Source organism: Microtus oregoni, unplaced genomic scaffold (assembly GCF_018167655.1).
Source record: "Microtus oregoni isolate MIOR12 unplaced genomic scaffold, Mior012 000049F_ref0000343, whole genome shotgun sequence".
Taxonomy (NCBI): domain Eukaryota; kingdom Metazoa; phylum Chordata; class Mammalia; order Rodentia; family Cricetidae; genus Microtus; species Microtus oregoni.
The window spans coordinates 3,647,572-3,665,231 of NW_024543223.1; positions in this window are offsets into that span (position 1 = coordinate 3,647,572).

Consider the following 17,660-nt stretch of genomic DNA (forward strand, 5'->3'; position numbering starts at 1 on the left):
TTGTACCATGTGGGAGATTTTACAAGAGGTGTCTATCACCCCACATCTATGGATCCTTCTGGGATTCGTAGTTTTCATTGGCACCAAATGGTTTGATAATAGAAATATGATAAAGTCTTTACGAGATGAATCCAGGATTCTTAAGGTAGAGATTGAACGCTTAAAAACAATTGAGAATGACAACAATCTTCTCAAAAATCAGTTTGAAGTTCTCCAGGCTGATAACAATCTTCTCAAGAATCAGGTTGAAGTTCTCCAGACTGATAACAATCTTCTCAAGAATCAGGTTGAAGTTCTCCAGACTGATAACAATCTTTTCGAGAATCAGTTTGAAGTTCTCCAGGCTGATAACAATCTTCTCAAGAATCAGGTTGAAGTTCTTCAGGCTGATGTTAAGGAGAAATTCATTACTATGGAAGAGGGAACAGCTGATCTGGACCATAAGATTCAGTCCCTTTCTGTAGGAAATGAAACATTAACTGAGAGAATCAAAACTGCTGAATGTGGCAATCGGATTTTGTCTAAAGCTTATGACAGATTGACGGAAAGATTGTCAATACAAGAAGGCACGGTTTATGCCATAAAAATTATGTCCAAAGATGAGATGTTATCTCTAATGGACAAACTTCATACTTTAGAATCCTCAATGAAGGCTTTGGAACATAATTCTGGACAGGAGATTCAGACATTGCAGAAGGCAATGGTGAATAGAATTGAAAAGATTGAGGAATTTCTAAATTCTGATGAGGAAGAGCAAAGGGTAGAAAGGCAAATTTTAACTACATCTGTGGGTAAGTCTCTCCGGGACAATTTCCACAAAGCTCTACCTACAGCTCTACCTGCCTTTCCAGTAATAACAACAGAGAAGGTGATTGGTTCCAAAAACCCTAGGGTCATCAAGGAGGATACATGGGAGCCTGTGCGTATGAATGATCTCAAGGAAATAAAACAGGCTGTCATGACTTTTGGGATGCAAGCCTCTTTTGTTAAAGAGATGCTAAGATCTTGGGCCACGACAAGCAGAGCAACCCCCTCAGACTGGCTCCAGCTGAGCTCTGCGGTACTCGAGAGTGGACCGCAATTGAAATGGAAATGCTTATTCAGGCAAGAGGCTAGACTCTTAGAACAGCAGGAAAAAGCGAAGGGAATTGACATTTCCCTAGATCAAATTCTAGGTGAAGGGCTCTTTTCTGATCCTCAGGAACAAGCTAATTTGGATGAAAACACACTCTCCATGTGTACTACAGCAGCCTTAAGGGCTTGGGACAGGGTACAAGACCCAGGACAGAGAATGGAATCATTTGTCAGAGTTAAACAGGGTCAGAGAGAACCCTTTAGTGACTTTTTACAAAGATTAACTAAGGCTGTACAAATAGGAATATCTGACCCAGAAGCAAGACGTATAATGATTGAGTCTTTGGCTTATGAAAATGCAAATGTGGAATGCAAAAGGATTTTGGGTCCTTTAAAGCTCAGATCAGCGCCGTTGGAAGAATGGGTCTTGCATACACTCAATGTTGATACATTTGATTATGGCACTGAAGCATGGGTAGAAGAAGCAGTTTCCAATGGTAAAAGGAGACACCAGAATACCAAATGTTTTAATTGTGGAAAAATGGGTCATATTAAAAGGAATTGTAGACAACGGATTTTCAGAAATAATAATAATAATAATAATGCATCTTTCAGAAATAATAATAATAATGCATCTTCTAGAAATAACAGAAATAGGAGGACTCAGCCTTCAGGTTTATGTAGAAGATGTGGAAAGGGCAGACATTGGACGAATGAATGCAGGTCTACAAGAGATAGACAAGGCAACCTGATACAGCCGGGAAACGTGAGAGGGGGGGCCTCACAGGCCCCCATGGCAAACATGGTTCAGTCATATCCAGTTTCTGCAGAGAACGTGCCTCATCAGGACAATTAGGAAGCCCCATGCCTACTGTTACAAGCAATAATGATCAGAAAGATAAGTTACGTGTGTTTTGGCAAACTTCTATAAATGATCAAAGACCTAAACTGAGAGTGTGTGTAAATGGCATTTTTATTACTGGCCTGCTGGACACAGGTGCTGATGTAAATATCATTACCCCAGAATCTTGGCATCCGTATTGGCCTCTTCAGAATGTAAATGTTCAGCTCCTGGGAATTGGAACCCTATCTCGAGTAAGGCAGAGCACGAGATGGGTTGAATGTATAGGGCCAGAGGGACAAATAGGAAAATTAAAGCCATATGTAGCCAATATCGCAATGAATTTATGGGGTCGTGACCTATTACAACAATGGAATGCTGAAATTGACATTCCTGCTAAATCTAGAGCCTATATTTCTGAGAATAATATTAAAAGATATTACAAACTGAGAAAACCGGCCATTCGGGCTGTAAAAGAACAAGCAATTGATGTCCCTTCAGAGATACCAACAGCCTTGCCTCTAAAATGGTTGACTGACAAACCAATATGGACAAAGCAATGGCCTTTAGCTGAGGAAAAGTTACAGGCTTTAGAACAGCTGGTACAAGAACAATTAGATGCTGGACATATAGAAGAATCTACCAGCCCTTGGAATTCTCCTGTATTTGTGGTTAAGAAAAAATCAGGTAAATGGAGAATGGTGACAGATCTCAGGGCCATCAACAAGGTTATTCAACCTATGGGCCCTCTGCAATCTGGAATTCCTTTGCCCTCTTTATTACCAAAAGGATGGCCTCTCATAGTTATTGATTTAAAGGATTGTTTTTTCACTATACCTTTGCAAAAAGAAGATAGAGAAAAATTTGCCTTCACAGTGCCTACTTATAACAATTCTCAACCTTCGAGGAGGTACCACTGGACCGTTCTCCCCCAGGGTATGTTAAATAGCCCCTCCCTGTGCCAATATTTTGTGAACCAACCATTGCAAATAATACGCAAGAAATTTCCCAAATCTATAGTATACCATTACATGGATGACATCTTGTTATCCGATTCAAACATGGATACCTTGAATAGACTGTTTGAAGAAATAAAGATACTTTTACCTAAATGGGGATTGCAATTAGCTCCTGAAAAGATTCAGAAGGGAGATTCTGTTAATTATTTAGGTTATAAAATAGGTTTGCAAAAAATTAAGACACAAAAAGCACAAATTAGGAGAGATCGCCTACGGACTCTTAATGACTTTCAAAGACTGTTAGGAGACATTTCCAGTCTACGACCAGCTATTGGAATAACACCTGATTTAATAATTCATTTGAACAAAACCTTGGATGGTGATAAAGATTTAAACAGTCCCAGAGAATTAACAGCTGAAGCAGAAAAAGAACTGACAATGATTGAGGAAAAATTACAACAGGCACATGTGGACAGGGTGAATCCAGAGCTCGATTGTATTCTCGTCATACTACCATCAAAAATTTCTCCTACAGGAATTTTAATGCAGAGAGATGATATTATTTTGGAATGGATCTTTTTACCACATAAACCAAGTAAGAAACTGAAAACTTATGTGGAAAAAGTCTCTGAGTTAATTATAAAAGGCAAGCTGAGACTTCGTCAACTAGCAGGCATAGACCCAGCAGAAATTATAGTGCCTTTCACTGCTGATGAACTAAAGAAATTATGGGAAGATAATGAACCATGGCAAAGAGCTTGTGCTAATTTTTTAGGAGACATTAATAACAACTATCCAAAAAGCAAGCGGCTTAACTTCATAAAGAGAACTTCTTGGATTCTTCCTCGAATCGTCCGTGATGCTCCAATAACTGGAGCCCGTACATTCTATACTGATGCCAATAAATCAGGGAAGGCAGGATACAAATCAGAAGACTTGGATAAGGTGGAACAAAGTCCGTATAATTCTGTCCAGAAGGCGGAATTATATGCCATTCTTATGGTGCTAAGGGATTTTAAAGAACCTATTAATATAGTTACAGATTCACAATACGCAGAAAGAGTTATTTTACATATTGAAACTGCTGAATTTATACCTGATGATACTGAACTAACCTCATTGTTCCTCCAGGTTCAAGATTTGATCAGGAACAGGCTTTGCCCTATGTACATAACACACATCCGATCCCATACGGGTCTGCCAGGTCCTCTAGCACAAGGTAATGCAGAAATTGATCAATTATTGATTGGTAGTGTGCTACAAGCCTCTGAATTTCATAAAAAACATCATGTTAATAGCAAAGGTTTGAAGAAAGAGTTTTCAATTACATGGCAACAAGCTAAGGAGATTGTAAAGAAATGCCCTACTTGCTCTTTCTATAACCAAACGCCACTGCCTGCAGGGGCTAATCCAAAGGGCACCCAAAGGAATGAAATCTGGCAGATGGATGTGTTCCACTTTGCAGAATTTGGCAAATTAAAATATGTACACCACACCATAGACACATATTCAGGTTTTCAATGGGCTACTGCCCTGAGCTCAGAAAAGGCTGATTCAGTAATCACACATTTATTGGAAGTTATGGCCATCATGGGTATATCTGCGCAAATAAAGACAGATAATGGTCCAGCATATGTATCTAAGAAAATTAAACGCTTTTTTGATTATTATAATATAAAAGACATTACAGGTATACCAAATAATCCTACAGGTCAGGCAGTTATAGAAAGATCAAATCGTACTATAAAGGATATGCTGAACAAACAGAAAGGGACTGAAAATACCCCCAGAAATAGATTACATAATGCTTTATTAACCTTGAATTTTCTTAACGCTAATGAGAAAGGAACGACAGCAGCAGAAAGACATTGGATAATGGAAAAGTCTGCTGAACTAAATCAACCGATTTATTTCAAAGATGTGCTGACCTCTCAGTGGAAGCCAGGAGATGTGCTACGTTGGGGAAGGGGTTTTGCTCTTGTTTCCACAGGAGAAGAAAAATTGTGGATACCATCAAAATTAATAAAGTTTCGATTTGAAGAGGAGAAACCTCTTGGAAAGGAGAAATGACAACTCATCCACAACGATGATATTCATACAGGTGGTAAGAAAAACATATAGAATGGGGGCAGGGTTCTGTTCTTATCTCCACAGGAAAACACTCATCTTTGAGAAATTCAAGGGACCCTGGATGTTTGGATACTGACAGATGGAAAAATACCTGCCCAATAGGAAATATCAAGAAAACTGAATGGGTTGTGTAAGTAATATTAAACCATATTTCTAAATTTATAAAGCTGGTTTTGAAGTTGGACTCTGGCTCAGTCCCTCTCCAATTCCAAGCCTGTTAGTAAGAGAAAAACCCAGAGTTTCTGGAGTTTCTGTCTCATGTCAAGAGCCATGATATGGGACAGAAAGAAATATGAGTTTAGAAAACATCTTTGCTTTTCTTCATATCTATCATACTTTTCATTGAATATATCTATCATGTCTTTCATTGAATATATATATATATATATGTCTATATGATTAATGTTTAAGTTTTTCATAATGAACAATGAGTTTTTCCTGAAGTGACATTTGAAGTTTCCAGGAAGAAGATGGGGCCCCATAACAACAACTCCACCTGGTTGATATGACGTCATGATACTGATAGCGCTACTACAAGACCTGCTTTGGGTACCAGCTGCACAAGACAGTTCCAACTTGGTTAGCTGAAATGGTGCACATCTTATACAACATTTTGGCCAGACCTGCACGAAAATACTCAGAGAATATTTGCAATTTTAAAAGACATTATCTTGAAATTTAACCATCATTTTACTTTCACAGGATCCCCCAGAAAGAACGTCGCCCCTATGACAGCTGGAAGTAATTCTAGAGAACGACGTCCCCTCTCCCAGTAAAGTTTGCCCTTGGGTTTAGGGACATCATTTAGGGGTTGATTATAATTAGTATATGATTGAGGGTTGGGGGAGGAATTTTATAAGCTCAGGGATCATTTTGAAAAAAAAAAGAGGGATGATGGGATAATAGACAAATATATTGGTATAGATTCTTGTATATTGATACAAAGTTAAATTATATTGACTATTGTACGCATGCATGTTTCTACCTCTGTTTAAAACATTTTTATGTATTGACATATATTGTATTGATATATATATATATTGTATATATTTACCACATTGCAGTGTACATTTCTACCTCTGATTAAGATACTTATATAATATTTGTGTATTGATATATATTTACCTACTGCAATGTATATTTGTACATTGTTTATATTTGGAGGTCATTGTCCTCATTTGTTTCACAGTCGTTTATTGTCTTAGTCTTTAAGTTAGATAGATATTGAGAATTATATAGACTAATTGTCATCTAAGTTTGTCATTTATAATTAGACTAATCAGGTTCTTTAGATATATAGAGATTATACTCAGTATAGATAGATAATCTTCAACCTCTTCAAAGAGCTGTAGAAAATGGCCTTTAATCTAACTCAGAGTTTCGTGATAGTGAGACACAATTGCTCCTGGCAACACCGCTCTATTCCCGAGAGAATGTTGAGCACCAAAAACACTCCATCTGGAGCCTTTCTATTTGGCAGAACTGGCCTTTGGGCAAAGAAATGCCCATACCTCAACCACTGACACAGATACAGAGCGGGCATCAATGGATAAAACAGGACTGTCATATCCTGCCAAGACAGGGTAAGATAGTTTTGAAAAGTTCCTTGCCTTTAATAATGGTATGTCAGTTATGTTAGGCCTTAGCCAAAATTGGTTGACTCAACGTTGCAAACGAGACTTTGGGTGATTGCCCAGGTAGTCAGTTGTCTCTGTCAATTGTTGCACATTTTGGATATATCTCGTTTGTTGAGTAGTGTTTATTCCCTTCTCAGATCTTTGACTGAGTTGAAGATTATATAATTGTAGTTACTCTTTACATTATTTGGACTTCTTGAGATAGAATGTTTAGCAAAGCTTTTGTTCTCAATATTGTTTGTTGTATTTATTATTTGTTGTTATTGTATGTAGTTGTATTTGGTTTAGTTCTGTCTTATTTAGACAAAAAGGGGAGATGTAGGGATAAGTCCCGCCCCTTAAGGGGCGTGTTCGCCTCGGGCTAATGTCTGCCTATAAATTTGGCGAGCAAGCTCTGAGCTCTCGCTTCTGCTTTCCTGGTCTCCGCGGGAACGGTGGTTCTGTAAGTCTATTTCTACATTAAAGCTATATATATATATTTTTACACTCTGTCTGCATTCGTTTACGCCGCTACATGGCATGAATAGAGGTTTGGTTGTATAGTCAAAACCAACTTGTAAAAGTAACAGATGCCTTCTACGTGTTCAAACATAAAACAAAAGCTTATCTTTAGCACACTGCATATTCCATACATGTGTTAGTACAGATATATATTACCTTTAAAATTTATGTCTTTTTAGAGCAAAAGGACGGGACACCTGTTGTGGAATAGAATATTTGTTTAACTAAGATGTGTTACATTTGTTTGTGTTGCAGAATATTTGTTTAACAATATAGAGGTGTTGCTTTTGTTTATGCTGCCTTTGTTTAACTATGAAAAGGTGTGTTGCTTTTGTTCATGCTGTATTTATTTAATTATGTAAAGATGTGCTCCATTTGCTTGTGTTGCAGAATAGTTGTTTGACTATGTAAAGATGTGTTGCTGTTTTACTTTGTTTGCCTAAAGCACCTGGTAATAATTGGTCTAATAAAAAGTTGAGTGGCCAATAGCTAGGCAGAGGAGGGATAGGTGTGACTGGTGGGCAGAGAGAAGAGGGGAGCCAGCCAGCTGAGGGACAGCAAGCTGGGAACCAGCCAGCCAGACATAGAGGAAGCAGGAAAGCAGGACAGACAGTATGCAGATGAGGTAAATGAGCCTCAGGGCAGCACACAGATTAATAGAAACGGGTTAATTTTTTTTTTAAAGAGCTAGCTCGAAATGTGCCTAAGCTGAGGCCGGGCATTCATAATTAATAAGTCTCCATGTCATGACTTGGGAGCTGGCAGTCCAAGAAAGCCTGCTATAGACACCAATAAAGACAAGTAGCCCAGGTGATCCAGCCTCTCAGAATGCCTCTGTTAACAGTTTCCTCACAATTCTGCATCCAGCACAATTTCAAGGCTATTAGCTGAGATGATCCAGCATCACAGACTATCCAACCAAGAATTAAGATAAGCTCCACACTTTCCCATCACACAGAGACTAAACAAAAAATAATATAACTAGCTCTCCCAAGACTTGACCATTAATCTCAATTTTTTCAAGGTCCCCTAAAGATGTCGTTGCCCTCAGACAACAGAAAGTAGTTTTAAATAATGACACCCACATTTTTGCAAATCGTTACTGGTTATAGTAAGGGAAGAAACTAAGCAAGGGAGGTGAGATTCAAGGATCGATCGCATTCTGAAAAGGAAAAGGGGGGATATAGGAATGATAGGATAAAAGGGTATTGTTGAATCTACTTTGAACTAAAAAGCAACTATTAATATCAAATACTTAACACTGGTATGGATTTTTAGTATATCGATATAAATTTAAGGTTGTTTTTGTTAGGAAATGCTCTATATATGTCTCTACTCATGTTTAAGGTATTTTTGTATATTAACTAAGCTTCTCTCATAGTAGGGACATTGACCTGCTGTTTCTTATGAAATTCGGAGGCTTCTATTTCTTATTAGTAGCTGATAAATTTCATCATTACCTTGAGCTAGAGGGACTGGTAGACCATGTGGTATCTGATATGTGTAAAAAAGGTGTGAGCCCGCCTGCTTGCCCTCTCTCTCCTCTCTCTCCCCTGGATGCTGGGTTTGGTTCCTGTTCCCAGTTCGTACAGAGGCCTGTGATCTGTGAGTTCCCTCTAAATAAAGAACCCTTTTACTATACTCAATTCTTAGCTACTGTGGGATTATTTTATTTGCGTTCGCCTTCATATCTCTGTACTGCCAGCTCCCACATAACCACATAGAGACTTGATTATGAAATCCTGGCCTTACCTTAGGCTTGTCCCATTAGCTCTTATAACTCAAATCAACCCATTCATTTTAGTTTATGCTCTGTCACGTGGCTCATTACCTCATCTCTGTAACGCTCTTGCTGCTTTCTCTGCCTCAGGCTGGCAACCCTGCCTTTCTTCTTCCCCGAGCACTCTCTGTCCCCAGAAGTCCCACCCAACCTCTTCCTGCCTAGCTACGGGCCATTCGCAATATGAAAATGATCACAGTGACACATCTTCACACAGTGTAACGAAATATTCCACAACACTTACCTGTCAGGCTTTCTTCTAGGACCCAAAGAATCATGTACTGATTATTGCCAAAACTTTGAGAGTCATAACATCCTTATCAACCAAAGGTTTCAATCATGTAATTGTGCCTCCTCAAAGGTATATACGAGTCCTAATCAGGGGTACCTGACTTTACTTGGAAATAAGACCCTGGCATACTGTCTTCATAGGAAGAGAAATCAGAAACAGGGTAAAGCAGGCAAGAGGCCATAAGAAAACACGGGCAGAGACTGGAATGAGCTCACAGGAACTGGAGATTGCAGGTAACCATGAGATAGCTGGAAAGAGGTGGGAAGGCCCTACCCAGAGCCTCTTACACCGACATACCCAGATGTGGAGCATTGGCCTCCACAACTGTAAACCAGTAACTTTCTTGTTGGACAAATTCTAATTGGTCTTACTAATAAAAACCCGGAGCCAGCTATCAGGGTAAATGCTGAAAGGTCAGAGACAAAAGAGCAAGCCACAGCCAACTCTTACCTTGCTAACTCCTCAGCTGAAAAAAGGGTCGAAGGCCTATCTCCTCCTACCTTCTATTCCTCTCTTCCACCCAGCCATATCACTTACTGTTTGTCTTTACAGACAGACCTGTCCACCCTCCAGATTTCTATGGTTAACTAGTGGCTAGTTCCACCCCCTGATCTTCAGGCAAACCTTATCTGTCAGAACGCAAACAAAATATTACCACACTTTCTGTTGTTCAATGTCTAAGAAACTAGTAATGGGGAAGCCAGATTCCAAATCCAAAGGTAATGCTATCATTTGGAGATGAACACCTAGAGCTGGATCCAGCTAAGACTAGAAGGAAAACTTTGGAGGCAGGCCTGGTGGGAGCATATCTGTGATCTCAGCACTGGTGTATTTGTATGTGTATATACGACAGAGTTGGAGGCCAGCCTAGGCTAGATAGTAGGTCCTGTCTTCAAATAAAACAAAACATGAAAAAGGAAAGGGGGGGGGGGCTGGAGAGATGGCTCAGAGGTTAAGAGCATTGCCTCCTGAGTTCAATTCCCAGCAACCACATGGTGGCTCACAACCATCTGTAATGAGGTCTGGTGCCCTCTTCTGGCCTGCCAGCATACACACAGACATATTGTAAATATAAGAAAGAAAAAGAAAGAAAGAAAGAAAGAAGATCATGAGATGACTCAGAGGTTAAGAGCACCTGCTGTTCTTGCACAGTATTGGAGTTTGATTCCTAGCATCCACATGGTGGTTCTCAACTGTTTGCAACTCTAGTCCTATACAACCTCTTCTGACTTCTGCAGGCAGCAGGCATGCATGTGGCACATTTATATACATACAGGCAAAGCAGTTATACACATTTAATAAAAAAAGAGGGCCAGAGAGATGGCTCAGTATAACCACTGTGTGCTGTTTCCACAGAGGACCTGAGTTCAGCTCTCAATACCCACATCAAGTGGCTTACAACAGTCTATAACTCCAGTTTCAGATGGCTGTTGTGAGCTATTTGTACACTGAGAAGAGGTATTGTTGTGGCTGGTGTAATAAAAATCTGAATGGCCTATAGCTAGGCAGGAGAGATAGGTAGAACTTCTGGGGAGAGAGGAAGAGAATGATGGAGGCGCAAAGGAAACACCATGGAGATGTGGAATGAGTCAGACACACAGAACGGGAGAGAGGTAAGAGCCATGTGGCAGAACATAGACAAATAAAAATATGGGCTAATTTAAGTTATGAGCTAGTGAAACAAGCCTAAGCTAAGGCCAAACTTTCACAATTATTAATAAGTCTTTGTGTTGTTTGGGAGCTGGCAGCCCAAAGAAAAGCTTGATTACACATGGCATACAATGTGGGGGCATGTATTTCCACATAGGACCGAGAAGTTTTTAAAAGTTCCCATGGTGGCTCACAAACATCTGTAGTGAGATCTGGTGCCCTCTTCTGGCCTTCAGGCACACATGCAGGCAGAACACTGTATACATAATAAATAAATCTAAAAAAAAAAAATTCCAAACATACAAATGTACTGATATTTCATTTGTATTTTATATTTATTTATTTGTTTGTTTGTTTTTCAAGACAGGGTTCTCTGTAGTTTTGGAGCCTGTCCTGGAACTAACACTTATAGACCAGGCTGGCCTTGAACTCAAAGAGATCCACCTATTTCTGCCTCCCAAGTACTAGAATTAAAGGCATGTGCTACCACCACCTGGCTCCATTTGAATTTTAATAAATAAAGCTTGCCTGAAGATCAGAAAGCAAAACAGTCAAGCTAGTCAACCATACGGCCAGGCAGTGGTGGCACACACCTTTAATCTTAAAAGAGAAACGTATTTTCCACTTTAAAAAATGGGGAAAAAACATTACAATGGAGGGATTTGGGTCTCTGTATGATAATATGCTAGACAGTTTGAAAATGCACCCATTAAATGAGAATATATCTAATTCAGATCAGCTTTATTATTTTTGTCTTATCACTAAAAATGTGGTTAATCTGAGTGCTAAGATACAGGCCTTAGAAAAACCTAATAAAACAGATCACAGAGATATTCAAATCCAAGCAGAGGAATTTAATGGAGAATCAATTTCAGCGTTACATGGTAAGAATAGAGAGGAAAAGCCTAAAGTTTTCAGACTAAACTTTAATATATCCAGTAACCTTACAGTATTTACCAATTGGCAGAGGCTCTGTAAGAGCTGAATGGACTCCTGTGCCAATGTTAGATTTAAGGAGATTCAAGGAAGCAATTGTCTCATATGGCATGCATTCACTTTTTGTGAAGCAAATGTTAAACTTGTGGTCAGTTTGTAATAGAACTATCCCTAAAGGCTGTATAGAATTGGCTAAAGGTGTTTTAGAGCCTGTTCCACAGTTACAATGGAGTACCTGGCTAGAGAAGAGGGTAAGATTATTGAACCACAGAGTAAAGCTAGAAGTAGGGGAATCTCCCAAGATCAAATTCTTGGAGGAGGAGATTATTCTACTACAGAAAGGCAAGCTGTATATGATGACCACACCCTGAATTTATGTCATGCACCAGCTTTGAATGCTCAGGACAGAATTGGAGAAATAGAAAAGAAAATTGAGTGATTTACTAAAGTTATACAGGGCCCAAAGGAAGCCTTTAGGGATTTCTTACAAAGATCAACTTCAGCAGTAAATAAAATAATACCAAATTCAGAAGCTAGACAAATAATAATTTAATCTCTGGCTTTTGAAAATGCCAGTTCCCTATGCAAAAGGATAATTAGACCATTAAAGGCAAGGTCAGCACCTTTGGAGGAAAGGTTTTGAGATATGATTAATATTGAATGTCATGAACATGATGATGCATGGATAGGAGAGGTGATTTCCAAAAGTTTGAGGAAAAATTGAAATGTCAAATTGTCAAATGTAATAATTGTGGTAAACAAGTTCTCCTTAAGAGGGATTATAAAAAAAATAAAAAATAAAAAAAGAGGGATTATAAACAGGGCTCTCCTAGAAACAATGTTTTTTTCTAAGAATAATCCATTCAGAATGCCCCTTCTATTCTGGATTATGCGGAAGGTGTGGCAAAGGTAGGCATTGGACTAATGAATGTAGGTCAATGAGGACTATTTATGGTAATCCGTTGCCATCAGGAAACCCCACGAGGGTCCTCTTGCAGGCACACATGCCAAGTCCAGTGCAGTTGTTTACTCCATTGTATCGGAAACTCCTTCCCAGAGCAATCAAAGAACTCAAAGTCTAGTGTAAGAAACCATACCACTCTGGATAATAGAACAGAGGAAGAACAAAAATCCAGGAGAAGCCATAAATTGAGTATTTTGGCAAACTTCTATAAATGATCAAAGACCAAAATTAAAAATGATGCTTCTGATGGAAACAGAGGCAGAGACCAGCATCGGAGCTTTCAAAGTCCAGTTGAAGAGTGGGAGGAATGAGAATGTGAGCAAAGAGGTCAAGACCATGCTGGGTTCACCCACTGGAACAGCCTACCTGAGCTAATGGGAGCTCACCAACTCCAGCCAGCCTGGGAAGGAACAAGCATAGGACCAAACTAATCCCTCTGAATGTGGTTGACAGTTGCATGGCTGGGACAGACTGAGGGGCCACAGGCAGTGGTACCAGGATTTATCCCTACTGCATGTACTGGCTTTTTGGGAACGTATTCTCTTTGAATGGATACCTTGCTCAGCCTAGATAGAGAACGGAGGGCTTTGGACTTTCCCCAAAGCAATGTGTCTTACCCTCTCTGAGGATTGGATGGGGTGGGGTGGGAACATATGTGGAGGAAATGGAAGGAGAGGAGGGAGTGGGAACTTGGATTGATATGTATAATAAAAAAGATAGTTTTTTATTATTATTTCATGTGCATTAGAGTTTTGTCTGCATGTATATCTGTGTGAAGATGTAGGATACTCTGAAACTGGAATTACAGGCAGGAATGAGTTGCCATGTGGGTGCTGGGAATTGAACTGAGGTCCTCTGCATGAGCATTCAGTTCTCTTAACTGCTGAGACATCTCTCCAGCCCCTTGTTGTTTTTTTTTTTTTAAATAAAAAATAAAAAATGATGTCAATGAAGGTCTGGTAGACACAGATGCTGATGTAACAATAATTTCATCAGAACATTGGCATACAAATTGGCCTCTTCAGGATATAAATTTCAGTTTTTAGGGATTTGAAGATTTGAACTTTATCTCAGGTAAAGCAGAGTACAAGATGTACTTGAATGTATAGGGCTAGAAGGAGAGAGAAATATTAAAACCATATGTGGCTAACATAGCAATAAGTTTGTGGGGATGTGATTTGTTACAACAATGGAATACTCAGATTAACATCCCCTAAATTCAGAAACTAACCATAGATTAACATATTTCTGGGAAAAAATATTAGAAGGTTTTATAAAGAACAGTCACTGACCATTCAGGTTCTGCAAGAACAGTGCACAACAGCTGCTGATCTTCCAAAGGGACTAACAGCCCCACCTTTAAAATGGTCTGCAGAGCTAGTTCCAGGACAGGCTCCAAAGCCACAGAGAAACCCTGTCTCGAAAAAAAAAATCATAAAATGGTTGACAGAACTGTATGGGTTGTGCAATGGCCTTTAACTATAGAGAAACTGCAGGCTTTAGAACAGCTGATACAGGAGCAACTAGATGCTCAGCATATTGAAGAATCAACCAGCCCTTAGAATTCTCCTGTATTGCTAAAAAGAAATCTAGAAAATGAAGAATGGTAACATGAGCAGTTAATAAGGTGATTCAGCCAATGGGCTCTCTGCAGTCTCGCATTCCTTTGCCTTCCCTATTACCGAAAGGATGGTCTCCTATAGTTATGGATTTAAAAGATTGTTTCTTCACTGTACTTTACAAGAAGACAGAGAAAAATTTGCCTTCACAGAGCTTACTTATAGTAATTCTCAGCCTGCTGAGAGATATCAATGGAAAATTCTCCCACAGGGAATATTAAATAGCCCCACCCTGTGCCAATATTTTGTAAGTCAGTCATTGGAAATGATACACAAACAACTTCCTCAATCTATAGTTTACCATTAAATGGACAACATTTTACTGCCTGATTCAAATGTAGATACTTTAGAAAGAATGATTGAAGAAGTAAAGAAAAAATTGCTCTTTTTTTTTTTTACAAGTTGCACCTGAGAAAAATACAAAGAGAAGATTCTATTAATTATTTAGGCTATAAAATAGGTTCACAAAAAATTAGACCCCCAAGAAGTGCAAATTAGGAGAGATTGATTGCAGACTCTTAACGACTTCCAAAGATTGCCAAGAGACATTTCCCATCTACGGTCCACTATTGATGACCTGATTAAACAAAACTTAGATGGTGACAAGGACTTAAATAGTTACAGGGAATTATCAGCAGAAGCTGAGGGAGAATTGGCTTTCACAGAAGGCACATGTGGAGTGTGTGGCTCTGAATCTTAATTCTGGTCATATTACCCTCCAAGCATTCCCCACAGGAATGCAGAGGGAAGGTATTATCTTAGAATGGATTTTGTTTTTTTTTTTTTTACCATATAAACTAAGTAAAAAGTTAAAAATTTAATTGACACTTTGTCAATTACCACGAATAGACCCAGCGGAAGTTATAGTACCTTTTAATAATGATGAAATTGACAAATATAGGAAGAAAGTGAATCATGGCAAAGAGCTTGTAGTAATTTTTTTTTGGAAGATCTTAACAACTACTCTAAAAGCAAGAGAATCCAACTTATAAAGAGAACTTACTGGATCCTTCCTGCCATTGTACGGGACATACCAATAAGTAGAGCCCCTACATTCTATACTGATGCAAACAAATCAGGAAAGGCAGGTTACAAATCAGAAAATTTAAGAGGATAAAAGACCTTATGATTCTGACCAAAAGTCAGGATTGTATGCTATTCTCATGGTACTAAGGGATTTTAAAGAACCTCTAACGCAGTTACTGATTCACAATATGCAGGAAGAGTTGTTTGCATATTGAAACTGCTGACTTTATACCAGATGATACAGAATTGATTTTATTATTTATTTAGTTACAAGATATCAAGAATAGGACTCATCCCATATACATAACACACATCAATCCCATCTGGGTCTTCCAGGTCCTCTAGCACAAGGTAATGCAGAAATCAATCAATTATTGATTGGAAATGTGCTGAAGGCCTCAGAATTTCTTAAAAAAATCATGCCAACAGGAAATGTTTAAAAAAAGACTTTTGCCTCACATGGCAACAAGTCAAGGAAATAATATAGAAATGTCCTACTTGCTCTTTATACCTCCACTACCTCCAAGAAGTAACCCAAGGGGTACTCAAAACAATGAAATATGCCAGATGGATATGTTCCATTTTGTAGAATTTGGAAAACTAAAATGTTTTCAATGGGCAACTGCTCGGAGTTTAGAAAAGGCTGATTTGGTAATCACAATTTGCTAGAAGTTATGGCCATCATGGGTATGCCTGTACAAATAAATACAGACAATGCTCCGCATATATCTCTAAGAAAATGAAAGTTTTTTTGCTTTTTATAAAATAAAGCATATTGCAGGTATACCACACAACCCTACAGGCCAGGCAGTTATAGAAAGATCAAATTGAACCCTGAAGGATATGTTAAATAAACAAAAAGGGATAATAAATAATTCCAGAAATAGATTGCATAATGCTTTATTAACTTTAAATTTTCTAAATGAATGAGAAACGACAGCAGCATAGAGACATTGGATTGTAAAAAACTATGGAATTAAATCAGCTGATATATAGATGTACTGAACCTCAGAATGGAAACCAGGATATGTGTTACACTGGGCAAGTGGTTTTGCTTTTGTTTGCACAGGAGAAGAAAAGCAATGGATACCATCAAAATTGATAAAGAATCAATTTGAACAATAGACACCTCTTAATTAGTAGAGATGATATTTTTTTTGAATTTTTTTTTGAGACAGGGTTTCTCCATAACTTTTTTGGTTCCTGTCTAGAGATGATATTTTATTAAACAGCATGGTTGTTTAATCTAAATTAATCTACAAAACTAACAAATGCTTTTCATTTGATCAGATATAACTTGTCAAAAGAGGATATCCCCAAAATTAGGGTTGGGGAAGGGTTTTATTTCTGTCTTTTCAGGAGAATAAAGGAATGCAGCTAAGGAATCTGAAGACCACTGGACAAATGAGACATCTGAAGAAAAATGACAAATCATCCAGAAAAAAAGTCTCAAGAAAAAGAGTATTAGCCTATTGGTATATCATATTCCTAACATGATAAAATCTTATAAATCTCCCCAAATGTTTGTTTCTGCTATTCTCTACAGACATATAATGCAAATGGTCTTTTTGTAATTCCAATCCAATTAAAGATTAAGGCTGGCTTTGGAGTTGGAACATGGCTCTCTCGTCTCTAAACCCAAGCATGCTTATTAAAGTAAAATATAAAATCTATGTCTCATGTCAGAAGGGCCACTTGATATGGGACAGAAGAAAAACAAATATTTAATCACCACTTTATTGCCACTTATCTTATAATCCTTTGGTTTATAATGACTCTTTAACAGCTTTTCTTAAGGTAAAAGATTTATAAGATTTTATATATATATATATTTAAAGTTTTTATGAATATATTAATGGTCATAAAGAGTACTAACTAATTCTAGAAAATGGTTTTATCTACATTTCTGTACATAATTTTGGGTTTGAATCTCTATCAGTTTTCTTCAGTGAACCATAAGCACACCTAACAGTGACCTTTGAAGTTTTCAAAAGAAAGATGGGGCCCACCAACGATGAATCCTCCAGGACTATGATAATACCACTAAGATGAAAAACACCACCTAAAGATCGGCTTTGGACTACAAACTTCCCAGAACAATTTTGAGGTGGCTAGCTGAGATGATCCAATCTAAGAGACTATTCTAGCCAGGACTCAAGTCCTGCACTTTCCCAGGACTTGACAATTAACCCAAATTTTTCTTTTCAGGATACCTAAAGATACGGTTGCTTGGCTGACTTGCTTTTCTAAT